The sequence below is a fragment of the Dipodomys ordii genome, unplaced genomic scaffold (assembly GCF_000151885.1).
Source record: "Dipodomys ordii isolate 6190 unplaced genomic scaffold, Dord_2.0 Scaffold218, whole genome shotgun sequence".
Classification (NCBI taxonomy): Eukaryota; Metazoa; Chordata; class Mammalia; order Rodentia; family Heteromyidae; genus Dipodomys; species Dipodomys ordii.
In genome coordinates this window covers 267,065-272,140 of record NW_012267434.1, presented here as the reverse complement: position 1 = coordinate 272,140, position 5,076 = coordinate 267,065, and the positions used below count along the sequence as shown (strand labels likewise).

At 41.7% G+C, this 5,076-nt stretch overlaps 1 protein-coding gene across 10 annotated transcripts in view; it reads left to right on the top strand.

Moving 5' to 3' along the window:
* The window catches only part of Ccnb1ip1 (cyclin B1 interacting protein 1, E3 ubiquitin protein ligase), a 29,581-nt gene that overhangs the window by 8,909 nt on the left and 15,596 nt on the right, over nucleotides 1-5,076 (top strand). For 8 of the 10 annotated variants that reach the window (XM_013035722.1, XM_013035730.1, XM_013035733.1 and 5 more), the window contains exon 2: nucleotides 2,555-2,729. The gene's annotated coding sequence lies outside the window, so the exon portion shown is untranslated. Of the gene's footprint in view, nucleotides 1-2,554; nucleotides 2,730-4,806; nucleotides 4,891-5,076 lie in introns of those variants that run through there. The other 2 variants (XM_013035723.1, XM_013035729.1) reach the window with 2 other exon arrangements.

Below are 5,076 nucleotides of genomic sequence, written 5' to 3'. Positions count from 1 at the left end.
GGGCCTGAACTCTGGGCCTGGGCGCTGTCCCTCAGCTCTTCAGCTCAAGGCTAGCGCTCTACCACTTGAGCCACAGCGCCACTTCCGGCTTTTTTCTTTGTGCTGAGGAATCGAACCCAGGGCCTTAGCATGCAAGGCAAGCGCTCTACCACTGAGATTCCTTCCCAGCCCCAGTTTATCTTGTTTTAAGCACATTTAATGTTGGGAAAGAGTGACTCAGAACCTGGTGCCCATTGCATTCTAAGGGCTGGAGGGGTATGCTTTCCATGTTTATTAATAGTGGCTAGAAGGATTTTTGAGAGTATTAAGTTAGGAAAATTTCTTTTATTTTGATTTTGGGATAGAAGAATGCAGTATAAAACAAAAAACATTTGGGAATTTCCCCAAAGCTCCCTAGGTCTTAAAAGGATTACACACTCCAAGGCTTGTCAACCTCATTTTTCAGTTTAGCCAACTGTGGAAAAAAAGTAATTCTTCCCAACAGAAGCAAGATTTTGTTGTCAAAGGTAACTATGGGGCTGGGAAGGTGGCTCAGTGGTAGAGTGCTCGCCTTGCATGCCTGAGGCCCTGGGTTTGATGCCTCAGCACCACATAAGCAAAAAGAAAAAAGCCGGAAGTGGCGCTTTGGCTCAAGTGGTAGAGCACTCGCCTTGAGCTGAAGAGCCCAGGCCCAGAGTTCAGGCCCCAAGACCGTACCAAAAAACAAACAAACAAACAAACAAAAAAGGTAACTATGTAGAAGACACTGGCTTTCTCCTTGTTGAGTAGGGAATATCAGGAACAGGAAAGCAAGCTTGTGTCTTTTTGTTTTTGATCAGTCATGGGCTTGAATTCAGGGCCTGTGTGCTGTCTCTGAGCTCTTTTGCTCAAAGTGAGAGCCTTGAGCCACAGTTCCATTTCCAGTTTTTGAGTGGTTAATTGGAGATAAGAATCTCATGCGGACAGTACTGTGGCCATAGTACCTAGCCACAGTACCTAAATTACAGCTACCCACAGTACCTATATTATAGGTGTGAGCCATTGGCGCCACAGTGAAAATGGATCTTTTAATGCAGAGCATCTGGATTTCCAGGTTACTTAGTTGATTTTATATAAGTAATAGATTCAAATGAAGAGTCAGGATTTACATTCAACTGTCTGACTTGAAAAATTCACCATGGTGTTTTGGCTCAAGGTTCATATTCTACTACTTGGGCCACACCTCCCTCGGTCCCTCCCTCCTTTCATTCCTCTGTTACTAGTGATTTACTCTTTGGCTTCCTTTATGCCAGACAAGCTCACTATAAGTAAGCTACACCTCCAGTTCTTTAAAAATTGCAAATAAAGTAAGCTAGGTACTAGTGGCTCACACCTGTAATCCTAGATACTCAGGAGACTGAGATCTGAGGATCTCAGTTCAAAGTAGGCCCAGGCTAGAACAACCATTAGACAAATCTCCAAATAATAACCAAAAAAAGGCAAAAGTGGAGCTGTGGTTCAAGTGGTAGAGTATTAGCCTTGAGCAAAAAACTCAGAGACAGGGACAGGCATGAAAAAAAATGTAATTAGAAACTGGATGTTGCTCAGTTGCCCAGGGTAGAACTCTTGATCTTACTATCCTGAATGGCTGGGATTATAAATACATTAGTATCTATCTAAAGAGAGGAGACACACCCATTTCCTCCCTTCATTGGCACAGTGTGTTAGAGCTGGGTACTAGTGGCATACACCTGTAATCCTAATTATTCAGGAAGCTGAGATCTGAGGACTGAAGCTCCAAACCAGCCAATCAAATGAATCTACAAACTGGCAAAGTGTTATGAAACAGATAAAATAGCAAGCTAATAGGGAAGCTTTTACTACCTCATGCATCCTGACTTCTAGTTATTTTTTTCTTTCTGTCTTGACTCAAAGTCCACATGCACTATATCATTTTTGTTTTAAGTATCCATGGAACTAGGACTAACTAAATAGTGGGATGAACTATGCCACTGGTCTAAGTTTCTGACTTCACCCATTTTTATCTCATGCTTGGAGTCTTCCTCCTGTATTTAAGACAGTAGATAGAACTTAGTAACTTGAAGGGATGGGGGGAATTGAGATAGATAGGTAATAAAAGGATGACACTGATTGAGAATTGACTTGTTGAACTGAAATCCTTCTTTACAATTAAAACAATACAAAAAAGTAAATCTAGAAAAAAAGAGATAGATGTAGGGCTGGGAAATTGGCTCAATGGTGAAGTGATTGCCTCACATGCATGAGGCCCTGGGTTCGTTAGCTCAGTACCACAAAGGAGGAAAAAAAAGCCGGAAGTGATGCTATGTCTCAAGTGGTAGAGCGCTAGCCTCGAGCTGAAGAGCTGAGGGACAGCTCAGGCCTAGAGTTCAGGCCTGAATAAAATAAATAAAATAAAATAAATGAATAAAAAATAAAAAAGAGATAGATATAGAAAATGACTATTATTAGCTAAAACAACTGAAATCGTAGAAAATAAAGCTTGGAGTTTTGGTACAATGTCTTTTGGAAAACTGTGCCAAGGGGTCAGTTTAACATTTATTTTCTTTTGTTTCAGGTTGAAGGTGAAAACTACTGAGGAAGACCTGGATGTTCTGCACCCTGTGTATCAGCCCAGAAGTGGCCCTATAAAGGGATCTGTGGATCCCTTAAAAATCAAATGGGCTTTAATTTGGACATTCTCAATAGGAAGGGTTTAACAATTAACTTTATAGTCAGGTACTTTGATCAAGGTATACTACCTTAGGGTCTTTGCATTATACAATGTCCTTTATTCCCTCCCCCACCAATCCCCCACTAAGCTTTTGGCTTTGGGTGGTTAATTGGAGATAAGAATCTCAGACTTGGGGCTGGGAAGGTGGCTCAGTGGTAGAGTGCTTGCCTTGCATGCTCGAGGTCCTGGGTTCGATTCCTCAGTACCACATAAGCAAAAAAAGAAAAAAGCCAGAAGTGGCGCTGTGGCTCAAGTGGTAGAGCACTCGCCTTGAGCTGAAGAGCTGAGGGACAGCGCCCAGGCCCAGAGTTCAGGCCCCAGGACCGGACCCCCCCCCCAAAAAAAAAGTTATGTTTGACAGATAGCACATGTTTTAAAGAAATTCTTTTGTTAGCTTTTTTTTTTTAAAATGGAACTGATTTTCTATAGATCTTTCTGTGAAGGTATTATATTTGTACTGTATGAGATCATGTTGCTTTGAGCAATTAAAATATGGTGTGACTGAGGAGTTTGAAGTTTTAGTGGCTATATGTAGTGAGCAGTTACTAGCAGGCAGCTATAGACCCTAGGGCTTGAATTTGGGGTCTGAGCACTGTCCCTTAGTACTTGCTGAAGGCTAGCGTTTTACCACTTGAGCCAAGCTCCACTTCTGGCTTTTTGGTCATTAATTGGGGATAAGAATCTCATGAACTTTTCCTGCCTAGAATCACTTTGAGCCATAATCTTCAGGTTTCAGCCTCCTGAGTAGCTAGAACTATAGGGGATAGGATTAGTGGTTTAAAACCTGCTTTTTTTCTTCAGGGTGTCTTTCTTGTTAACGTACTGTTTTGTTTGAAAGTGGGTCTCATGTAGCTACACTAGGCTTGACCACATAATTCACCAGTCTGAGAGCAATCTTCCCTATAAGTAAATTCTTTTCTTTTTAGTTGTTGTTTGTGGGGCCATACTAAGGGCCTGGGCATTGTCCCTGAGCTTTTTTGCCCAAGGCTAGTGCTGTATTACTTTGAGCCACAGAAACACTTCTGGTTTTCTGGTGGTTACTTGGAGTCTCACAGACTTTCTTGCCTGCACTGGCTTTGAGCCTTGATCCTCAGCCTCTTGAGTAGCTAGGATAACAGGTGTGAGCCACCAGTGCCTGGCTCACTTTTGGTTTTTGTGTGGTCAATTGAGATAGGAGTCTGTCTCATGGGGACTTTTCTGCCTAGGCTTGGTTGGAACTGTAATCCTCAGATCTTAGCCTCTTTAGTAACTAGGATTACAGGCATGAGCCACTGGTGCCTGGCTCAATACAATGAAATCCAACCCATTCCTTCAATTTCCTTAATTTTATACACACACACAGACACAGACACACACACATACCCGCACGCACATATTTTTATGCAATTGAGGATTGCAACTTCATTCTCCAGTTTTGCATTTTTTATTTAATATCTTATTGTTATTAAGGTGTAGCACAGAGGGATTACCATACCCAGTTATGGTTTTTTTTAATGTCTGCATGGTTTTGAAATGAAACATGGTAAAAATGTAATTGTGATTTTGTAGCTGAGAAGCTTAAATAATCATATATACAAAAAGAAAAACTTTATGGTTAGTGATTTAGGTGAAGAAAGATTTCGGGAACAAGCCTGGCGCTGCTGGCTCACGCCTATAATCCTAGCTACTCAGGAGGCTGAGATCTGAGGATCAAGGTTCAAAGCCAGCCCTGGCTGGAGAGACCGTGAGACTCCTATCTCCAATAACCACCAGAAAAAACGGAAGTGGCGCTGTAGCTCAAGTGGTAGAGCGCTTACCTTGAGCTGAAGAGCTGAGGGACAGCGCCCAGGCCCAGAGTTCAAGCCCCCCAGCAAACGAAACAAAAAAAAAAAAAAAGATTTAGGGAACAGTATGAAAATCACTTACATTATTGAACTGCAAGCCCAATGTATATTTTACCTACAAATTCAGATTATATTTGGCTCTGGATGAGATAAGAGCTCTTATTGCCATCTTGTGGTCAACTAGGGTTCAAAATTATGTATTTTCCTATCTTAAGCTGTTTTACCAGTAATCCTAGCTGCTAAGGAGACAGGTCAGGAGGTTTCCAGTTTGAGGCCAGCTAGAGCAAAAGGTTAAGGGCTTTCATCTTAACAAATAAATTAGGCCTGAGCCTTACTCCTATAATCCTGTTCATGCAGGTAAGTATAGGTGGGAGGATTGCTTTTGGTCTTAGCACCACCACAGTTAAAAACATGAGACCTTATGGAAAAAACAACTAAAGCAAAAAAGGGTTAGGAGCATGGTTCAATTGATAGGCCCTGAATTCAAATCAAAGTACTGCCCTACTTGCCTCTCTAAAGTTTTGTTATGGCTTTGTTTTTGGA